The sequence below is a fragment of the Hyperolius riggenbachi genome, chromosome 11 (genome assembly GCF_040937935.1).
Source record: "Hyperolius riggenbachi isolate aHypRig1 chromosome 11, aHypRig1.pri, whole genome shotgun sequence".
NCBI classification, from domain to species: domain Eukaryota; kingdom Metazoa; phylum Chordata; class Amphibia; order Anura; family Hyperoliidae; genus Hyperolius; species Hyperolius riggenbachi.
The window spans coordinates 111,408,313-111,432,396 of NC_090656.1; positions in this window are offsets into that span (position 1 = coordinate 111,408,313).

A 24,084-nucleotide genomic window follows, 5' to 3' on the forward strand; every position below is an offset into this window, starting at 1 on the left:
AACACAGCAGGAGCCACACAGCCAGGGGGACACAGGGGTCACACTGCTATAGGGGGCCACACAGCCAGGTGGATACGGTTTACACTGCTAGAGGGGTCACACAGCCCTTAACTTTGCTGTTTAGACTTATATTTGAGTAATTAATTAATTGCAGGTTAAGAGGGTCAAATATTGGGGGCGAATTATACATGAGGTCGACTTGTATCCGAGCATGTACGGGTATATCAATTGAAAAGTACATTTTCTTTTCAGTAAAGCCTATTATCAAACCTTCCCCACAGCCCACCTTTGTTGTAGCTTAAAGGACACCCGAGGTGAAAATGAACTAATGAAATAAACAATTGTATCTATTCTCCTAAAAACGACTTTTTAAGATATTCCACAGTTTTATTTTATATTTAAATCTACTTTTTAAGTTGTAACTGTTTTATGGCTTTTCGTTTAATGACACCTTCACTGAATTATGCCGGAGCTAAAATCTATGAACTAGTGACCCTTTTTATCTCTTTCCTGCTTTAAGAAGCCATTTTCTTCTAGAAAGGTGTTTTATAGTTGTCATTTCTTTACATTACAATGATGGTCACACTGTAGTCTGACTCAGTCCTGACTCAGACAGGAACTGCCAATTACCTACTTGAAGTTTAACTCTTTCAGCAGAAAAAGAAAAAAGGAACACAGCATAGTTATGTGTGCTATGCACTGTACATACACATGTCTATCTCATCATGTCACATGTCACCTCAGGTATCCTTTAACCCTAATGTTCCCATTCTACTGTGCCTAACGTTAGCCTTTTCCCTCCCCTTTGGCCCTGCGACTATATCCTCCCCCCATATCCTGTACCTAAAAGTAACTTTCCTTCTGCTTCTTCCTCTTTTTTTTCATAGACCTTAATACCCTTCCTGACTGCTACAATTTCCTACAGCTTGTACCTAAGGTTACTAGAGATGGCCCAAACGGTTTGCACGCGAACTTATTTCCACGAACTTCGAATGCAAACCTTATGGCGGTTCGACCCGCCCCCTATACTACATCATTAGGGTCAACTTTGACCCTATACATCACAGTCAGCAGGCACAGGGTAGCCAATCAGGCTACACTCCCTCCTGTAGCCCCACCCCCCTTATAAAAAGCAGGCAGCGTCAGCCATTTCACTCACTCGTATGGCTGCAGTAATTAGAGAAGGGACAGGTGCTGCAGAGACATTAGGGAAAGCTTAGTTAGGCTACAGTTAGGCTTGTTAGGTTGCTCTTTCTTGCTGATACTTATTGCTAAAAAACACTCCTCATCCTCAACAGCTCTTTTGAGAGCTAATGTTGTTCTTGTGATTTTTTTTTTGTGTGTGTCCCACAGACACTTGTGTTTCATATACAGCCATGTCAGTCAGTCTTAGCTGCTGGACCTTGGCCCCTTGGTAATTCCTACTGTGCCACTGCCAGGCCCAGCACATTCAGTGACTACCTGTGTGTGTGACAGCTGCACATTTGTAATACCCATCACTGCATATACCTACCTGTTGTATAGTGCACCCACCCACCTACCTACGTGAGTGCACGCAGTGTCACTGCACCTGTTCACAGTACCTGTGTGTGTGTGTGTGTGTGTGATAGCTGCACAATTGTAATACCAGTCATTGCATATTTGTTCACAGTACCTGTGTGACCGCATGCTGTGTAATATACGACTCTGTGCATACCTGTTAACTGCACCTGTGTGACAGCTGCACATTGTATTGTAATACCAGTCACTGCATACCTTTCACTGGACCTGTGTGACTGCACATTGTATTAGTCAAGTCAGTGTATACCTTTCACTTCATCACCCCCTGATATGGACAAAACAGGAAGAGGCAGAGGCAGACCCAGAGGAAGGCCACTCGGCAGGTCTGTTCGAGGTCGTCCTGATGTGATTTTGTGCGGCCCTGGACCAAAGTACAGTGCTTACAAGAAGGCCTCATATGTCTGAGTTAGGCGACACCATGGACGTAAGGTGTGAGGAGAAGGATGATGAAATACCTGCTGTTGGTGCAGTTTATGAGGTGTCTGAGGCAAGCAAAGCTGGGGAGGATGAATATGATGATTATGATGATATGGATGCCACGTGGGTTCCTAAGAGACAAGATGACCAAGAGGACAGTTCAGAGGGGTAGTCAGAGAGGAGTAGGAGGAGATGAGTTCCTGAAAGAAGCAGGGAGAGCTCGTCGTCAGAAACAGCTGGTGGCAGTGTCCGGTGCCATGTATCGCCACCTATGTACTAGCCAGCCAACATGCCCTTCAACGTCAGCTGCTGATGCCACCATAGTGCCATCACCCCAGGGGGGCTCAGCGGCTTGGACATTTTTTAGTGTGTCTGCCTTAGATCAGAGCAATGCCATCTGTTCTCTCTGCCTCCAAAAATTGAGCCGTGGAAAGGTCAACAGCCTCGTAGGGACAACTGCCTTATGAGGGCACATGGAGAAAAGGCACAAACTGCAATGGAAGGGCACCAGAGGAAAAGCAGCACACAAAAGAAAAGCCACCTTCCTTCTCCTCTTCCTCCTTCAGGTGCATCATCTTCAGCCTCTTTCTCCCTTGCACCTTCACAATCACAGCCACCCTCCTCCACTCCGCCTCTCACCTTGAGCGGTTCCTGCTCCTCTGCCCACAGCAGTAGTCAGGTGTCCATGAGGGAAATCTTTGAGTGGAAGAAGCCAATTTCTGGCAGTCACCCCCTTGCCTGGCGTCTGACAGCTGGGTTGGCGGAACTGTTAGCTCGCCAGCTGTTACCATACCAGCTGGTGGACTCTGAGGCCTTCCGAAAATGTGTGGCCACTGGGACACCGCAGTGGAAGATACCAGTCTGCAATTATTTCTCTAAAGAGGCGATACCCAAAATGTACCATGAAGTTGAGAGGCAAGTGGTGTCATCTCTGGCACACAGTGTTGGGTCAAGGGTCCATCTGACCAGGGATGCCTGGTCTGCCAAGCACAGTCAGGGCAGGTACATTACTTACACAGCCCATTGGGTCAACCTGGTGACCGCTGGCAAGCAGGGAGTATGTGGCTTTGCAGCGGACCAACTTGTGACAATTCCATGGCTTGCAGGCAGGCATCCAGCCACCTTCTCTCCTCCTGCTACATCTTCTTCGCTGTCGTCATCCTCCTCCTCTTTGGCTGAGTGGCAGTTCAACTCTACTGGTGCTGCAATCTCCTCTCCAGCTACACAGCCCCAGCTCCCCAGGGCCTATGCTGCATGCAAGGTACGACGGTGTCACGCCATCTTAGACATGTCTTGCCTCAAAACAGAGAGTTACACTGGAGCAGCTCTTCTGGCTGCTCTTAACAAACAGGTGGATTAGTGGCTGACCCCGCACCAACTGGAGATCGGCAATGTGGTGTGTGACAACGGCAGCAATCTCATTTTGGCTTTGAATTTGGGAAAATTGACACATGTTCCCTGCATGGCACGTGCCGAATCTCATAATTCAGAGATTTCTGCAGGGGCGTCTCACCCACCAGGCAAGTATAGGCGGTTGCCTGGGGCGCCATGAGGTGGTGAGGCGCCATGAAGTGGTGAGGCGCATTCCCCCGCCGCTGCTACCGTGACCATGTTTTTTTTTTTATATTATATTACCTCCCGACTCAGTCCCCGGTGCTCGGCACGCTACCATGTGCTCAGCAGTGCCTCCACCTCCACTTCTCCCCAGCCAATAGAGCAATCAATACTGCTCTTCTCTGCCAGGCTCCTTCTTTAAAGCCGTGCCCCTTCTTCTCAGTAGCCACACAGGTAAAGTGTTTACCTCGTGTGGCCCAGCCTTTAACTCCTCCCCACGCCAGTCAAACCAGGAGCCAGCGGCCAGCCAGCTTATGCCCCCGACAGTCTGACCCCCCACCTGTGTCACTGGCTGCACACAGACACTGGAGCGAGACAGCCAGGGGACAGATATAGTCACAGAGAGAAGAATGTGATGTGTCCGTGTTGGAGCCCCGCCCCCGCACAAGACAGCAACACAGCCCGGGAGAAGGGACATTTCTGCTCCAGAGTAGTGATGGGAATTCCGGCTCTTTTCAGAGAATCGGCTCTTCTGAATCGGCTCCCATTAAAGAGCCGGCTCTTACGGCTCTGAATCGGCTCTTCATTAAATATCACTAAACACCACTCAGAATTGGAGTAAAAGCCCCGCCCCCGTCTCCATGACAATTCCAGACTGCTTCTCTGACTGTGGCAATCCCTCCTGCTACTGCTCTGCTCCGCCCCATACACTCCTACAAGCTGCAAGAGGAGGACTACATCTCCCAACATGCCTCAGAGCTCTTTATTGCAGAGCAAAGCAGAGCTCTGTGGGGTGGCTGAGGCATCGGCTCTTTCACAACTGAGAACCGGCTCTTGTCGATCGCAGCAAAGAGCCGGCTCGTTCGCGAACGACCCATCACTACTCCAGAGATGATAAGCTGCATGCACAGGCAGAAGAGAAGGTATGCAGGCAGGCTGCTAAGAACACTTCCTGTCCTGTGTGCAGACTCCCAGTACTGTTATAACTGCTAGAATGTGCCCTGCTCTTTTGATACTAGAGTTTTCTTTGAAAGCTGGTTAGGCTGTAGGCTGGTAAAGCTGTAAACAGTGCTTTAGTGCTGTGCTGTCTCTCCCTCTCCCCTCTCTGTTCCTCTGCCTCCTCTTCCATCTTATGCTGTCTCTACCCCTCTCTGTTCCTCTGCACCCTCTTCCATCTTATGCTGTCTATCCCTCCCCCTCTCTGTTCCTCTACCCCCCTCTTACATCTTATGCTGCCTCTCCCTCTCTACTCTTTCCCTCTGCTCGTATTACGTGTATTTTCTGGTGAAATGCTTCCACATTACGATTATTTTCTGACAACGCTGCCCCATTACGATTATTTTCTGGTGAAACGCTGCTGCCCTATGATTAATTTCTGGTGAAATGCTGCTGCAATAAGTGTATTTTCTGGTGAAACACTGCCACATTACGATTATTTTCTGGTGAATTACGATTCTGAATTACGATAATTACTATTATTTTCTGATGAAACACTGCCGCATTATGATTAGGGGGGGGAGGGGCTTGGGGGGGGGGCGCCACAGGTTTTCTCGCCTGGAGTGACAAAATGACTAGAGGCACCCCTGGATTTCTGTCTAAGTACCCAGACTTACAGGACATCCTGAAGCAGGCCAGGAAGTTGTGTGGGCATTTCAGGCGGTCTTACACGGCCATGGCACGCTTTGCCAATATTCAGTGGATAAACAACTTGCCAGTGAGACGCTTGATTTGCGATAGTCCGACTCACTGGAATTCGACCCTGCTGATGTTCAACTGCCTGCTACAACAGGAGAAAGCCGTCACCAAGTATATCTACAACTACAGTAGAAGGACACACTCTGGGGGGATGGGGATGTTCTGGCCGAAGAACTGGACACTCATGCGAAATGCCTGCAGGCTCATGCGGCCATTTGAGGAGTACAGATGGCCCGAACGGTTCGCCGGCGAACGGTTCCCGGCGAACTTCCGGGGTTTGCGATCACGGAAAGCCGCAAACTTTTTCGGAACCAGTCCAGCACAGCCGTCACTACACAAACAGCTGTTTGCGGTGCGTTACACAGTGAGTTTGGTGTGTCAGTGTGAAGCAGTACACTAATTACACTACCTGATTGATGTATACACATGCAAGATGTTTTAAAGCACTTTATGCCTGCAATTTAGCATTGCAATGTGATTTATGCCCTTAAAACGCTGCTGTGCGTCAAATCCAGATTTTTCCCCGGGACTTTTGGCGTGTATCCCACTCATCTATGCAAAAACTCATATGTTAGACACCTTGAAACATCTTTTCCATCACTTTTCTGGCCAGAATTAATGTTTGTAGTTTTCAAAGTTCGCCTCCCCATTGAAGTGTATTGCGGTTCGCGAAAGTTCGCACGAACCGAACTTTTGCGGAAGTCCGCATTCGAGGTTTGCGAACCTAAAATCGGAGGTTCGAGCCATCTCTAAAGGTTATCCCTTACCTCCCTGCTTGGCAGGCAATCCTAACCTAATCTTTCAGTTAACTATTACTTTTATTTACACCCTTCAAAGTTTACCTAAGTTTATTCTAACTCCTTTAGTACTGTTAATCCTCACCTAACTCAATACTTGAGCAATACAGAAAAACTGAATCCCGACCAGAAACCCTGGAATTGGCTTGAATTTGATTTCTCTGCCAGCAATTCCCATTGGTCTGCTGTTCTGGACCAATAGAAATCATCACAGACAAATTAAATTGAGATCCAGTAGTTAAAAAAAATCCTTAAAACAATTAGCTAGTAGTTTTTAAGCATCCTGCCGCTTGTTCATGACGGGACTTACATATGTATGGGAGTAGCGCTGACAGGCGAAAATGGCTCTTGGTGGTAAGGTTAAAATAGCCCATGAGGTTAAGTGTTTAATGCAAAGACAGAAGGTCTACAATATATTTCTAAACCCACCCAAAGAGCTAAAGATCCATTTTTATGGGGAAGACTTTCTGCCTCTGACATTCTCTCTTTTGCCAGCACCTTAAAACCATGCTAAAAGACAATTATGGCTGTTACTTGGTAGCAATATAATAAGAGATTATGCAATTAATTTTAGAACAACAGAATACTCAGAGAACTCATGGTGAAAAAAGAAGGTACTGTATTTGAAATAATTCAGTTTTAAATGAGCAACTATGGTTTCCCATGATATGTCACTCCTGAATATGCAAAGTATCTCTTTATGCTCCTGAAGCCAGGCACACATCCAGAACATTTATTCTTCAATCACAAGTCTTGTCAGTAAAGGGTGTAGACACAATTCAGAGGTCCAATTCAACAAAAAGATTGCCTGACACGTGTTTCACGGCCAACAAGCCGGTGCATCTGAGGAAGCAGCTTGTTGGCTGTGAAACACGTGTCAGGCAATCTTTTTGTTGAATTGGACCTCTTAATTGTGTCTACACCCTGTATTCGTAACTCACAACTGACAAGACTAGTGATTGAAGACGAAAGAGTGAAATTGTTCCTTTAAAACCCCATTTTGTTGTGTCTGGACTTTTGCATAATGTGCACTATTGTGGGGTGGAACTAAACTGTTTGTATTTTATCTTAGCTATCACACATTCAGAACTACTGGTGTATAGTGAGCCTAGAGCCTATAAAATGTATTTATTTTTTCAGGCCTTTACTGTACATTGGATACATGCAAAAATATATTACAAATAATAAATCATAAATGTAAAATGATATAGCAATGTTATAAAAATGTCAAAACATTATAAAATACAATGGCGCTATCTGTCCCCCCACCGCCGCACTATAGCCCCCCAAAATTAGCGACAATAATTGTCGCTATTTCGGAGGGTAATAGTAGGAGAGAGATTCCCTGCTCAAAACACCCACTAGGGGCGTTCCTGCAGGCTTTCCCCAGCTGCTTTTCAATGCGTTCCCACTTCCTCCCAAGCTCCCTCAAGCATGCACCACTCCTGACCCAGCACCTTTAGACCATGCCCATTTTCTGGCACTCATGTAATGGTCACACCCATTTCCCGACACCCACATCATGGCCACACCCATTTTTTTCTGTAGCGCCTTTTTCCCTGGTGCCCCAAGGTGCCCTGGATCTTTTAGGATTCTAGCAACACCCCTGGTTTAGGTAGTTATTGTATTATGCAGACAAGCAGCATTACTGCTCAGTTCATGATATCACAGTGCAATTGCAAAACTTGTAAAATAAGCTCTGCAGACAACAAAAAGCAATAAAGATGATGACTTCAACAGCATAGCTATAAATTAGCACTAGATGTCCCTACCTAACATTCTGACACATCTGATATACACATTCACATTCTGACACACCTTGCAAATGCATAGAGGACCTAATACCAGGGGATCAAGGCATTTAGGGCTCTATTCACTAAAACCTGTTGGGTATTATTATTATACAGGTCCAAGCTGCATAAAATTATTGGCTCAAAACCGCTGGCATCTTCTTAACCATTTTTCAATACTACACAATAATATTGTGGATGTAGATGTGAAATTAGAAAAAAATGTTTTTCTTAACTCGAAATAGTTTAAAAGGCTTTCCTCTTTTCTAGATCCACTGTTTCCCCTTCTCTCGCCTTCAACACCCTTCTGTAACCTCACAAATGGTTGTTCGTTCCTCCAGACTGGAGATAAAATATACCTCACTGTATTTTATCAGCATGAGTTATGCTTGTGAATTAACATTTATAAGGTATTTACCTCATAAGTTGGTAATTTACCTCACTGGTTGGCAATTTTCGTTTTTCACATGGTAACTGCCTTTTGGATTTGACATTTGACAAAATGTTCTGTAAAATCATTTGTTTCCTGCTTTACTGCATGCGGTAATACTTTGTGAATTGAGCCCTTAGTAGGATGCCTGCCACCGCAAACGTTGTCCCCTGCTCATCCCCAGCCACTGATTGGGTACTGCTGTGACCCAGGGCTTTGTGGGGTAGGTTAACACATTTTTCCAAATGATATTTGAGGAGAATTTCTCCTTTACAAGAACCCCTGTTGCTTGAAAGAGTCTACATCTGTACACCACAAAGCTTGCACTTCACACAAACAGCCATTAGAAGGCACCCTTTAACAAGACTAGAAACTTCACTACTGCATAATATGGTGTGTGCAAGCAGATGTGTGAATTATTAGAGCTGAAGTTTCCAAATGAGTTTTGCTTGTGAACATGACGGATTTCCCATTTGGCAAGATAAGTTACATGACAGAGCTGTTTGCAGAAGACTTAGGTGGGGTCAGGATACTTAGCAAAGAGATCCACTACACAAACATATCGGAGGTTACCTCAGTGTGGAGGGGTGGGCAAGGAGTCACAGCTGCAGAATCTACAAGTATGAATTCACACATTGCTTATACACACACACACACACACACACACACACACACACACACACACACGACACAAGTACACATAAGGCCACGCTCTGACTTCAACTCTAGACACACCCAGACTCTAATAGTTACACAAGCAGTGCAGGATAAAGATGATTAGCAAAGGAAGGCACAAGCAGACCAAAAATGGTTCCCTGACCTAAACTGCCTTTTACGCATCTGTGCAATTAATTCCAAATTTCCTATTAAAAGGTCTTTCTCCGCTTTAAAGGCAATATGTAGCGATAATACAGCTAATACACACAAGGTGGCCACACACGTTACAATTTTTTTTGTTTTGATTTAATTATACCAATCAGATCCAATTTTTCTTTAGATTGATAGTTTTGAAGAAATTGTTTCAAAACAAACGTGTTCGAGATTGCTGCAATTTTGGGAATAAAAAGGTTGAAATGTCAAAATAGATTTTTAATTTGAAAACGCTAATGCATGGCAACCTTATCTCCCTTACGTCCTACATAATGTCATGCCGCACCGCTGCTCAGTTATCCTGATTGGCCCCCGGGATCTCAGAACGAGAGCGAGGTAAAGGGGATCCCTGCAGCCCAGGAGGGAAGCCTGGGTCCTGCTGGCCAGTGCTGATCGTACAATTTCAATACAGATTTATATACTAAACATACCTTGGAGTCTTATCCAATCACATTCAAACAGCGCCTATGGCGACCAATCCCCTGCCCATACTTCAGGCGGACCTGATGGGGGACTCTACTGCTAATATTTAAATGTGTGCTTTGTCCAGCAAGTATATACTGCGCAGGAGCGGAGAGAAACGGCCGTGTCCATGCGCACATCCACCCATGGCGCCGACCAATCAGCCCCGAGGAGCTGTAAAACGTCATCATGGTCACGCCTCCTGATGGAGGCGGACCTGATGGGAAACCTCGTTGGCTTGAGCCGCGCCCTCTGGTCCTGACGTTAAAGAGACACGCGGGCGGAATGTAAACAAACCGCCCACGTGTTCTTAGTGGAGCGCACGCTGTCACTAGCCTTCCCTCCGCTCCACCCAATACAGAGCAGGAATGCCCAAACATTAAGGACCTGTGGGAAGACATAGTAATAAACAAATAGTTAAAGTAAATTCAAATAAATAAATAAATAAATAAATAGATTAAGCCGGGGGGGGGGGGGGGGGGGGGGAAGTTATCACAGTATATAACAGTAGTGATCTCAGCATTTTATATAAGAGGTTGCATATCATACTCCCTATTCATACCCCGTGGTTCCAGAGTGTCTAATCTTCTTATCCATACTGCCTCCCTGTATAGTAACCTCTTTAATCTATTACCACCCCTCCTAAGAACTGGAACTTGCTCCAAAATCTTGAATTTTAACTGACTAACTGAATGGCCAGCAGATAAAAAATGTGAAGAAACAGAAAGTTCATTATTTTTATTCCTAATGGTACTTTTATGTGATGCTAATCTAGCCTTCAAGGGTTGTGTTGTCTGACCAATATATAAAAGTCCACAAGGACATTTTAGAGCATAAATTACATAACGAGGATTGCAATAAAAATGGCCATAAATTTTAAATGATGTACCCAGGTGAGGATGTCTCACAACTGGGCCTCTGATTATACTGTGACAATTAGCACAGTTCATACAAGGGTAAGTTCCATATGGACGATTAGAAACAGGGCGGCAGGACTGTGGTGAACCCAAATGTGCTCGAACTAGCTTGTCTCTTAATGTGGGGGCTCGTTTGTATGACATTAAAGGGGGGGGTCTGGAATTCTGCCACATTGGGTAGACCATTTTTTTAAATATTCTTATATAAAATGCTGAGATCACTACTGTTATATACTGTGATAACCCCCCCCCCCCCCCCGGCTTAATCTATTTATTTATTTATTTGAATTTACTTTAACTATTTGTTTATTACTATGTCTTCCCACAGGTCCTTTATGTTTGGGCATTCCTGCTCTGTATTGCGTGGAGCGGAGGGAAGGCTGGTGACAGCGTGCGCTCCACTAAGAACACGTGGGCGGTTTGTTTACATTCTGCCTGCGTGTCTCTTTAACGTCAGGACCAGAGGGCGCGGCGTTGCGCCGCACCCTCAAGCCAACGAGGTTTCCCATCAGGTCCGCCTCCATCAGGAGGCGTGACCATGATGACGTTTTACAGCTCCTCGGGGCTGATTGGTCGGCGCCATGGGTGGATGTGCGCATGGACACGGCCGTTTCTCTCCGCTCCTGCGCAGTATATACTTGCTGGACAAAGCACACATTTAAATATTAGCAGTAGAGTCCCCCATCAGGTCCGCCTGAAGTATGTGATGGGGATCGGTCGCCATAGGCGCTGTTTGAATGTGATTGGATAAGACTCCAAGGTATGTTTAGTATATAAGGCTGTATTGAAATTCTATGATTAGACACTGACACTGGCTTGAGAAAGGAGGGGTCCCCTCCGAAACGTCGCTGTTTTCATGTCAATGTGTCTTTCTTTAAAATAAAACAGCATATATAAATTGATGGTGCCGGTCTCTACACTACCGATTACGATTGGAGCCAGGAGTGCTGCCTGATTCCGTGACCTGGGCACATCAAGAGACAGTTACAGGAGTGCTGTCTAACAGTACTTTACAAGGCCAGTGCTGATCGCACATGGGAACCAGGAAAACAGCAGGAGCGGCAGTTTCAGCCAGCCTGAGCTAAGCTTGGGCTTACTGCTCTCAGCTCCTATGATTTAGCCCAAGCTCAGCTCGGGATTATCGCCAGGGGAGTTAAATTTGCACTTAAAGAGACTCACCCTTATTTCTTCTATCCTATAAGTTCCTATACCTGTTCTAATGTGGTCTGTGTTACTGCAGCCTTTTCTAGTTGCACAGTGACTGTGTTATCTCTGTTATATGATCTAATCTTCTCTCTTCTGTCGGCTCTGTCGGCTGAGGCTGGAATGTGTGGAATGTGCTGCACTGCTTGTCATTGGCAGAAGCTATACACACCCTCTCCGGGCTCTGTATGAGTCAGAGACTGAGCTACTCTCAAGCCTATCATACTCTAGTTAGAAGCCATATCTTTTGTTTGTAAACACTGCCTAAAAATTGCAATTACAAGCCAGGATTGCAGCAGGGAGTGGCAGAAACAGCACAGAGCGGCCCAGGAGAACATAATAAATAGAATTGTATGCATTTTATTGTAAGAATTTTAGAGTTCAGATTCTCTTTAAGAGATTTAGTATCAGGGTAGAAGATTTAGAAGAATTTAGAATTAAGGTGTCCATACACTGAGACAGTGTTCAGCAGATTCAATCACTGTTACCAAATGTGCCAAAGGTTGTTGCTCCAATATCCTGCTCGATTACAAATGTGATCGATTTCTAGCGCTTATCGACCAACGTTACAGATTGGATAGTTTTATGCTGGTCGATCAGGGGCACAACGTTGGTATCTATGCAAGGAGGCCTGGAGTCAGTGAAGCTTCCCTGTGCTAAGGCTACTCTCCCCGAGGCCCTATGAAGAATATTAGTGCAGTGAAGCTCTCTCACTTACCTCTCTAGCCGGCACACTCCCTCCTCTATGCTACTGTCATCTCCAATCAGTGGTGGCCGAAATTTTGCATCGAAATTTGCAGTTTTCCATCGTAATGCGAAATTTACGGGAGAATGCGTAATAAATTACGTGTGAACCGTAATTATGTATTGAAATTTCACATAACTTCGTAATTTCACGAAATTACAGTTCATTACGAAATTAGTCATTTAATATTTTTTGACGCGTATTTTGATTGATGTACGCTTACAAATTTCCACATGCGGACATGGTATTGTATATGTTTATACGCATTATAAGCATGATTATACGCTTTAATATACAGTGTATAGTATGCGCATTGGCAAGTATAACGCGGATTTTTAGGCGTAAGTAACGCGTTTGGTTTACAAGCGTAGTACCGTAGCCGTAATTACATTATACCCATAATTTTGTAAAATACTACATGAAGTTTAATGCAAAGGTTTACGATGCGAAACAAAGTTTTTGTCCATTACGAGCACCAGTGGTGCTCAAATACCCCTTTTAAAAATTCGAATTTGGTCGAATTCGAATAGTAAATTATTCGAGGTCAGTCGAATATTCGAGTCGAATATTTTTTACTATTCGATTCGACCTCGGACTTCGAGCTCACTATTCGAGTCGGTATTCGAGCTCACTATTCGAGCTGACTATTCGAATTGGCCCAAAATAGCTTCCAACACTTGTTTTGAGGGTGAATGATGCAAGAAACATCTTTTTTTCCAAGTAACAACAGCAAGTGATTATGTGGGGATGTTCCTTTAAAAAAAAATGTGGAAAGAGAAGTTGTGTCCTTAATTTGGTTCAGTAGTGTAGTGTTACTGTATATACTTGTTCTTCTTCTTCTTTATCTTTCTTAATCTTCTTCTAGATCTTCTTCTTCTTCTTCTTCTTCTTCTTCATCATCTTCTTCTTCTTCTTCATCTTCATCTTCTTCATCTTCTTCTTCATCTTCTTCTTCTTCTTCTTCATCTTCTTCTTCTTCTTCATCTTCTTCATCTTCTTCATCTTCATCTTCTTCATCTTCATCTTCTTCATCTTCATCTTCTTCTTCATCTTCTTCATCTTCTTCATCTTCTTCATCTTCTTCTTCTTCTTCTTCATCTTCTTCTTCTTCTTCTTCATCTTCTTCATCTTCTTCTTCTTCTTCTTCATCTTCTTCATCATCTTCTTCTTCTTCTTCATCTTCATCTTCTTCATCTTCTTCTTCATCTTCTTCATCTTCTTCTTCATCTTCTTCTTCTTCATCTTCTTCTTCTTCATCTTCTTCTTCTTCTTCTTCATCTTCTTCATCATCTTCTTCTTCTTCTTCATCTTCATCTTCTTCATCTTCTTCTTCATCTTCTTCTTCTTCATCTTCTTCTTCTTCTTCATCTTCATCTTCTTCATCTTCATCTTCTTCTTCTTCATCTTCTTCTTCATCTTCTTCTTCATCTTCTCCTTCTCCTTCTTTTTCAATATCGTCTTCTTCTTCTTCTTCACGTATTTCTCTTTTCAAATTTTTTTTTAAAGAAATGCAGCTATTTTTGAGCGTAACAAATAGCTGGTGGGCGCACGCATGTTGGAAGCGCCATTGTATGTGCTCCCTGGCAGTGGAAACACAAAGACAGCAGGAGGTAAATTCAGCAGCAGGAGGAGGAGGATGAGTGTGTGGCAGCAGGCAGTCAATGAGGCAGGCAGCTCGCCGTGACATAATAGCCCTGGTACCTAGCGGTGATACCAGGGCTGTAAATAAACACAACAGGAGGTCCCAGACAGCGGTCGTGCAGCCCACATTGTGTCCAATACACAACTGGGACAACACAGTTTTCAACCCGGGCACCTCAGAAAAATTAAACCTTTTTTTTTTTTTATTGGTTTTTTTTGGTTTTGGTTTTACAACCAATATAGCTATTGTTTTGACGTAATAGCTGGTGGCAGAGTGGCAGCAGAAGGTAATTCTGTGTACCCTGGCAGTGGGAAACACAGACAGACAGCAGCAGCAGGAGGAATGGAGGAGCAGTGTGAGCAGCTATTGTTGTGACGTAATAGCTGGTGGCAGAGTGGCAGCAGACGGTAATTCTGTGTACCCTGGCAGTGGGAAACACAGACAGACAGCAGCAGCAGGAGGAATGGAGGAGCAGTGTGAGTGTGGCAGCAGGTAGGCAGCGTGACATAATAGCCCTGGTACCTAGCGGTGATACCAGGGCTGTAAATAAACACAACAGGAGGTCCCAGACAGCGGTCGTGCAGCCCACATTGTGTCCAATACACAACTGGGACAACACAGTTTTCAACCCGGGCACCTCAGAAAAATTAAACCTTTTTTTTTTTTTATTGGTTTTTTTTGGTTTTGGTTTTACAACCAATATAGCTATTGTTTTGACGTAATAGCTGGTGGCAGAGTGGCAGCAGAAGGTAATTCTGTGTACCCTGGCAGTGGGAAACACAGACAGACAGCAGCAGCAGGAGGAATGGAGGAGCAGTGTGAGCAGCTATTGTTGTGACGTAATAGCTGGTGGCAGAGTGGCAGCAGACGGTAATTCTGTGTACCCTGGCAGTGGGAAACACAGACAGACAGCAGCAGCAGGAGGAATGGAGGAGCAGTGTGAGTGTGGCAGCAGGTAGGCAGCGTGACATAATAGCCCTGGTACCTAGCGGTGATACCAGGGCTGTAAATAAACACAACAGGAGGTCCCAGACAGCGGTCGTGCAGCCCACATTGTGTCCAATACACAACTGGGACAACACAGTTTTCAACCCGGGCACCTCAGAAAAATTAAACCTTTTTTTTTTTTTATTGGTTTTTTTTGGTTTTGGTTTTACAACCAATATAGCTATTGTTTTGACGTAATAGCTGGTGGCAGAGTGGCAGCAGAAGGTAATTCTGTGTACCCTGGCAGTGGGAAACACAGACAGACAGCAGCAGCAGGAGGAATGGAGGAGCAGTGTGAGCAGCTATTGTTGTGACGTAATAGCTGGTGGCAGAGTGGCAGCAGACGGTAATTCTGTGTACCCTGGCAGTGGGAAACACAGACAGACAGCAGCAGCAGGAGGAATGGAGGAGCAGTGTGAGTGTGGCAGCAGGTAGGCAGCGTGACATAATAGCCCTGGTACCTAGCGGTGATACCAGGGCTGTAAATAAACACAACAGGAGGTCCCAGACAGCGGTCGTGCAGCCCACATTGTGTCCAATACACAACTGGGACAACACAGTTTTCAACCCGGGCACCTCAGAAAAATTAAACCTTTTTTTTTTTTTATTGGTTTTTTTTGGTTTTGGTTTTACAACCAATATAGCTATTGTTTTGACGTAATAGCTGGTGGCAGAGTGGCAGCAGAAGGTAATTCTGTGTACCCTGGCAGTGGGAAACACAGACAGACAGCAGCAGCAGGAGGAATGGAGGAGCAGTGTGAGCAGCTATTGTTGTGACGTAATAGCTGGTGGCAGAGTGGCAGCAGACGGTAATTCTGTGTACCCTGGCAGTGGGAAACACAGACAGACAGCAGAAGGGCAGTACACAGCAGCAGCCCACTGTAGGTGTGAAATGTGTGGCTGCAGGCGACGTAATAGTCAAAGTGAACCAGGCTGGCTTAGTGAGCAGGAGCCAGGAGGTGGTAAAGGGTGGTAAGGCACATTAACGATGGTACTAAGTTCCGGCAGCCAGTTCATGTCCCCCTCTCGCCGACAACAGGGGCCAGGAACTCGCCTTCCACCCACGCCTGGTTCATCTTGAGAAACGTCAGTCTGTCCACAGACTTGTGAGACAGACGTGAGCGTTTCTCGGTGACCACGCCACCAGCTGCACTGAAGCAGCGCTCGGACAGCACGCTGGAAGGGGGGCAGGACAGCACTTCCAGGGCGTACTGCGCCAGCTCGCTCCAGATCTCCATGCGCTTGACCCAATACTCCATGGGATCAACAGGGGCATCGCTGTCAAGCCCGCTGTAGGACCCCATGTAGTCAGCCACCATGCGGGTCAGGCGCTGGCTGTGACCGGAGGAGGATGCTGCTGCATGCATCTCCTCTCTAGTCACTGCTGCCGGAGCCTCTACAGTCCTGTAGAGCTCGTGGCTGAGAGACAGCAGGTCTGTGGGGCGCTTGCTGCTGCTGGATGCAGGCACCTGCTGCTGCCTCTGTGCTGGCTGCTGGACAGTGGGGGTGGAAGGCTGGGGGAAGGCTTCCTCCAAGCGCTCAACAAGGGCCTGCTGCAAGCTCCTTATTTGTTGCGCTGGGTCTCCTCCTGCAGGCGGCAGGAACTGGCTCAACTTCCCCTTGAGGCGTGGGTCCAACATCATGCTGATCCAGATGTCCTCCCTCTGCTTCATCTGGATCACCCTGGGGTCCCTGCGCAGGCACGTCAGCATGTGCGCTGCCATTGGGAAGAGGCGGGCCACGTCTGCTGGCACATCGACGTCAGTGCTGTCCTCCTCATCCTCCTCCTCTGCTGCCTCATCCTCTCTCCACCCCCGCACCAACTCAGCTGCACTGCGCTGATCCCCCTCATCAGCAGCCAGGTCAGGGACCTCCACCAAGTCCTCCTCCTCCTCCCCCTCAGAGGTGGACTGTGCAGCTGCTTGCCGCTCCTGCTGGTCCAAGGCTGCCGCTCCCTGTGCCAGCAAAGCATCGAGTGCCCTGTTCAGCAGAGAAACCAGGGGCACCCACTCGCAGACCATAGCATGGTCCCTGCTCACCATGTTTGTGGCCTGCAGGAAGGGAGCCAGCACTAAGCACACCTGCTGCATGTGCCTCCAGTCATCATCGGGGACGATGGACGGGATGTTGCTGGTCTTGTCCCTTCTCTGAGCTGCGGAAACAGTGGCCAGGGCAAGGTAGTGGTTGACAGCGTGCTTCTGTTCAACCAGACGCTCCAACATCGCCAGGGTGGAGTTCCAGCGAGTCGGAACGTCAATGATCAGCCGATGGCGTGGCAGATCCAGCTCCTTTTGCACGTCTTCCAGGCTCGCACAGGCTGCAGCCGAGCGCCGGAAGTGACGCACAACGTTCCTTGCCGTTTCCAGCAGCTCGTCCATCCCCTGGTAGGTGCGCAGGAACTTCTGCACCACCAGGTTCAGCACGTGGGCAAGACAGGGGATGTGGGTCAGGTTTCCCCTGTCTATGGCAGCAACCAGATTGGCCCCATTGTCGGACACCACCTCTCCGACTCTGAGGCCTCTGGGGGTCAGCCAAATCCGCTCCTGCTCCTGGAGTTTGGCCAACACGTGGGCTGCCGTCAGCTTGGTCTTGCCAAGGCTGACCAAGTGCAGCAGCGCTTGGCAGTGGCGGGCCTTCACACTGCTGCTGAGGCGGGGGGTTTGGCCAGGTGTGGCGGAGGATGGCAGAGGATCGGAGGAACCCGCTGCAGTTCCCCTGACCCTGCGGGGTGGCACCACCCACTGTGTTGCTGCTGCTGCTGTGCCCGCTGCTGCTCTCCCATCCTCACCCCCTTCCACCAAGCTGACCCAGTGGACAGTGAAGGACAGGTAGCGGCCTGTCCCGAAGCGGCTGCTCCAGGAGTCCATGGTGACGTGGACCCTTTCACCAACCGCGTGCTCCAGCCCTCGCTCCACATTGGCCATCACAAAGCGGTGCAGTGCAGGAATGGCCTTGCGGGCGAAGAAGTGTCTGCTGGGGAGCTGCCAGTCTGGGGCTGCACAAGCAAGCAGCGCCCGCATGTCGCTCCCCTCCTGCACGAGCGTGTACGGCAGGAGTTGGGAGCACATGGCCCGTGCCAGCAAGCCGTTCAGCTGCCGCACGCGACGGCTGCTGGGAGGCAGAGCCCTAACCACCCCCTGGAAGGACTCGCTCAAAAGGCTCTGGCGTGCCTTTTTGCTGGCACGGGAATCAGCAGACGGAGCAGAGGAGGCCAATGAGGACTGGCTGCCAGAACAGGCCTCAGTGTCGGCGGCAGGAGTTGCAGAGGGGGGAGGAGCAGGGCGTTTCCGCACTCCTGCTGGTGCTGCTGGAGGAGCAGGAGGGCGGGTGGCTGCTGTTGCTGCTGCTGCTGCTGAAGGCTGTGCAGTGATGGGATTGGTGCCACTGCCAGCACCAGATGCCTTCAGCCTCTGGAACTCCTCATGCTGGTGGAAGTGTTTCGCAGAAAGGTGGTTGATCAGCGAGCTGGTGCTGAACTTCAAGGGGTCTGCACCTCTGCTCAACTTCCGCTGACAGTGGTTGCAAGTGGCGTACTTGCTGTACACTGTGGGCATGGTGAAAAACCGCCAGATTGGTGACAAAAACATCCCCCTACGGCATGGAAGCGCTGCTGCCTGTTTCCCTGTGGTGGTTGGGGGGGGGGGGGGGTCTTGGGTGCGGCTGGTGGTGGTACTGGCTGATGCTGCTGCTGCTGCTGCTGAGCCTGAGACACCAGCAGGCTGTGGGACGCTGCCAATGCTTGCAATGATGCGCCTCCTTGCAAGGCCCACAACCGCATCCTCCTCCTCCTCCTCAGAGCTGCTGAGGACGACATCCTCTGGATGTGTTGGCACCCAGTCTCTGTCTGTCACCGGGTCATCATCATCATGCCCCTCCTGAAACATGTCCTGCTCTGATGATGACCCCCCAAACTCCTCTGCTGATGCATGGATGGGACGCTTGACTGTCGCCACAGTCTTGCTGTCCAATCCCTCCTCCCCCAAAGTGCCCATCAGCATCTCCTCCTCCAAATCGCCAACAACAGCATTCAATTGACTCATCATGCCTGGGGTCAAAAGAGTGCTGAATGAGAGGTCGGCGACTGACGGTGAACTGGCCTCCTCCCCAGACCCTGCTGGGCGGCTGCTGCGAACAGGGGTGGTGGTGGTGGTGGTGGTGAGGGTGGAGGCCTCGGATGCAGAGCTGATGGCGGGCTGCTCATCCTCCGTCATGAGTTGCACCACAGTGTCTGCATCCTTTTCCTCAATGGGACGTTTCCGACCCGGCTGGAGGAAAATGGGAGCAGGTGCTACACGCTGCTGCTGCTGTGTCTCTGCAGCGTGAGTTGCAGATGCTCCTCCTGGGCGGCGCCCAAGGCGTCCACGGCCAGTGGCTATGGGAGGAATGTTAGCCACTGACGCTGCTGCTGCTGCTGCGGAACTGTGCATGGTGGCGCGCCCGCGGCCGCGGCTTGCCACAATGCTGCTCCCTCTCTTCCTGATTCCCTTGCTGCCCTTCCCCTTGCCCAAACCGCGCTGGCTGCCACTTCCAGACATCTTCAATGTTTTGGGCGTATAGACAAAAGTTTTGTAAAAGGGCGGGTGAAAAGTGGGGTACTTTAATGGAGTGGGTTGGTTGGTGAGGTGACTGAGTGAGTGTCCCCTAGTACAGTAAGTAAGTATTAACAGTCAGGAAGTACAACTAGCAGTTACAATAATCAGTAGTAGTAATCACAAGTAAATTTAGTGTGTGTACACTCAGACAGTGAGTGCACGCACGCAGGAGCTAGTAGCCTATGGACACAGTGACTGAGTGTCCTAGACTCCTAGTACAGTAAGAGTAAGTAAGTAGTAACAGTAAGTAGAACTAACTAATAACAATAATCAATCAGCGATCAGAAGGAAATGGAGTGTGGGTGGTGTGTGTACACTCAGACAGTGAGTGCACGCACGCAGGAGCTAGTAGCCTATGGACACAGTGACTGGGTGTCCTAGACTCCTAGTACAGTAAGAGTAAGTAAGTAGTAACAGTAAGTAGTAGAACTAACTAATAACAATAATCAATCAGCGATCAGAAGGAAATGGAGTGTGGGTGGTGTGTGTACACTCAGACAGTGAGTGCACGCACGCAGGAGCTAGTAGCCTATGGACACAGTGACTGAGTGTCCTAGACTCCTAGTACAGTAAGTAGTAACAGTAAGTAGTAGAACTAACTAATAACAATAATCAATCAGCGATCAGAAGGAAATGGAGTGTGGGTGGTGTGTGTACACTCAGACAGTGAGTGCACGCACGCAGGAGCTAGTAGCCTATGGACACAGTGACTGAGTGTCCTAGACTCCTAGTACAGTAAGAGTAAGTAAGTAGTAACAGTAAGTAGAACTAACTAATAACAATAATCAATCAGCGATCAGAAGGAAATGGAGTGTGGGTGGTGTGTGTACACTCAGACAGTGAGTGCACGCACGCAGGAGCTAGTAGCCTATGGACACAGTGACTGGGTGTCCTAGACTCCTAGTACAGTAAGAGTAAGTAAGTAGTAACAGTAAGTAGTAGAACTAACTAATAACAATAATCAATCAGCGATCAGAAGGAAATGGAGTGTGGGTGGTGTGTGTACACTCAGACAGTGAGTGCACGCACGCAGGAGCTAGTAGCCTATGGACACAGTGACTGAGTGTCCTAGACTCCTAGTACAGTAAGTAGTAACAGTAAGTAGTAGAACTAACTAATAACAATAATCAATCAGCGATCAGAAGGAAATGGAGTGTGGGTGGTGTGTGTACACTCAGACAGTGAGTGCACGCACGCAGGAGCTAGTAGCCTATGGACACAGTGACTGAGTGTCCTAGACTCCTAGTACAGTAAGTAGTAACAGTAAGTAGTAGAACTAACTAATAACAATAATCAATCAGCGATCAGAAGGAAATGGAGTGTGGGTGGTGTGTGTACACTCAGACAGTGAGTGCACGCACGCAGGAGCTAGTAGCCTATGGACACAGTGACTGAGTGTCCTAGACTCCTAGTACAGTAAGAGTAAGTAGTAACAGTAAGTAGAACTAACTAATAACAATAATCAATCAGCGATCAGAAGGAAATGGAGTGTGGGTGGTGTGTGTACACTCAGACAGTGAGTGCACGCACGCAGGAGCTAGTAGCCTATGGACACAGTGACTGGGTGTCCTAGACTCCTAGTACAGTAAGAGTAAGTAAGTAGTAACAGTAAGTAGTAGAACTAACTAATAACAATAATCAATCAGCGATCAGAAGGAAATGGAGTGTGGGTGGTGTGTGTACACTCAGACAGTGAGTGCACGCACGCAGGAGCTAGTAGCCTATGGACACAGTGACTGAGTGTCCTAGACTCCTAGTACAGTAAGTAGTAACAGTAAGTAGTAGAACTAACTAATAACAATAATCAATCAGCGATCAGAAGGAAATGGAGTGTGGGTGGTGTGTGTACACTCAGACAGTGAGTGCACGCACGCAGGAGCTAGTAGCCTATGGACACAGTGACTGAGTGTCCTAGACTCCTAGTACAGTAAGAGTAAGTAAGTAGTAACAGTAAGTAGAACTAACTAATAACAATAATCAATCAGCGATCAGAAGGAAATGGAGTGTGGGTGTGTGTACACTCAGACAGTGAGTGCACGCACGCAGGAGCTAGTAGCCTATGAACACAGTGACTGAGTGTCCTAGACTCCTAGTACAGTAAGAGTAAGTAGTAACAGTAAGTAGAACTAACTAATTACAATAATCAATCAGCGATCAGAAGGAAATAGAGTGTGTGTTGTGTGTGTACACTCAGACAGTGAGTGCGCACACGCAGGAGCTAGTAGCCTATATGAACAGTGACAGTGAGTGTCCCTACGGGTACAGTAAGAGTAAGTAGTAAGTAAGTACAACTAACAATAATCTATCAGTAATCAGAAGGAAATAGAGTGTGTGTACACACAGACGGTGAGTGAGTGCACACACGCAGGAGCTAGCTAGTAGCCTATAAACAGTGACAGTCAGTGAGTGTCCTACTCCTAGTACAGTATAACTACAATACTATTAGTAAAGGACAGCAGAAATACTGGTATAGATGATGAGAGAAATAAACAGAGGACAGCTGCCCACAGAGGCAAGGCCCCCCTGAGGCCTAAACCTGTAAGCTTGCAGCAGCTGCCTGTCTCTAATGTAACACACAAGCTACTAACTAAAATACAATGTCTATCTAAATAACAACAATACAGGTGTATATGGCAGGTGTAGGTGAGCAAAAACGCTAGGTAAATGAACACAATAGAGCACTTGCTAAGCCAAAGCACAAAGGAGCAGATCTCTCTCTGTACAAGTCTCAGGCAAGCATGGAAAACCCGAACATGGCGGCCGCTATTTATAGGGTAGGGGCTGGCCAGGGTCCCCCTCTGTGATTGGCTGCCGTCAGAGGGCCTGGGAGCCCTCTGATTGGCTCTAAGCACATCAATCTGGGCTATGACGCTATTCGAGCTCGGTACCGAGCTCGAATAGCGCCGGTTTGCTCGAATAGCTCGAATAGTGAATGGGCTATTCGAGTGTTCTCGAATAGCCCATTCGAATAGCTACAGCTATTCGGAGCTCGAATACCGAGCTCGAATAGCTGAAAAAGAGCTCGAATATTCGAGCTACTCGAATATTCGAGCTCTGCTGAGCACCACTAACGAGCACCACTGTCTCCAGGTGCCTGTAGTGATTCTTTGAACCGGCAGTGTAAGTTAGTGCTTTCATGCAGCTAAGTCACCACGGGCACTTGGAGATGATGGAAGCATAGAGGAAGGAGCACACCAGCTAGAGAGTTTAGTGTCAGAGCGCTTTGCTGTGCTAATATTCTGCATAGATCCAGGGGGAGCAAACAAGGTAGAGGCTGGCACTCCCGTGTAAATAAAGCTCTTTTATTGAAACATCAATAAAAACAAGTGGCTATACGGCGACAGCCCGCTGTTTCTGGTCTCAGCCCTTTTTCAAGCCGAAGTGCCCCACTTGTGGGCACTTTGCCTTGAAATGGTCTCTGCCCTTTTTCAAACAGAAGTGCCCCACTTATGGGCACTTCGTCTTGAAAAAGGGCTGAGACCAGAAACAGCGGGCTGTCACCGTATAGCCACTTGTTTTTATCAATGTTTCAATAAAAGAGCTTTATTTACTTGGGAGTGCCAGCCTCTACCTTGTTTGCTGACTGTTTGGATCCCAAGGTGCGGGGGTCTTTTGAGGCTTGGGCACACCAATCCCCTTCATACAGTGAGTGCCACTCTTTTTACCACTGTATACTAGATCCAGGGGGAGAGCAGCATTGGTGGGGGGACACTCGGAGAGCAGCAGCTTAACGATGTGTAGTGTGAGGGAATGATACATCCCTCTCTGATCAGATGACAGTGAGAGAGGGATCTACCTTTTGGGTACCTTATTTTACAGTGACCAGATTTTTCTTGGCTCAACCTGGGACGGAAGGGGGGGTGCTAGCTCACTGTGCCAAAAATGGGCGTGTCCATGACCACAGTGGAAGAATGGGCGTGTCCATGACATGGTGTGGGTGGAGTGAACTGTAATGTAACTCTGAGGCAGTGGGCCAGAGTTTCATCCCAAAACACAGATAGTAATGTGACCCTAAAGGTAATTAGGCAATGTTCCCCAAACACACAAGAAAGCAGTGTTCCCACAATGATGTTGTGAAATGGGAGATTTGCATCAAGGATGTCAGTCCATGACATGACTATGTACTCTGTAATGTGCTGCAGAAGATTCAAGTGCTACATAAATACATAATAATGATATGGCGGCACATTAGACTTTGACTATGGCCAGGATTAGATTTTGAGCTCCGCCAAGGACATGACTACATTCTCGGTAAAGTGCTGCCTTAAGATGTCAGTGCTATATAAATACATAATAATATTGTAGGACATTAGACTATGGCTATGGTGGGATTCGATTGTGTGCGAAATCTGAAGAAGCTGCTGATGCTACAGTAATAGTATACCATATAATAATCATGAGCCCCCAAAATGTCAAATGCTGC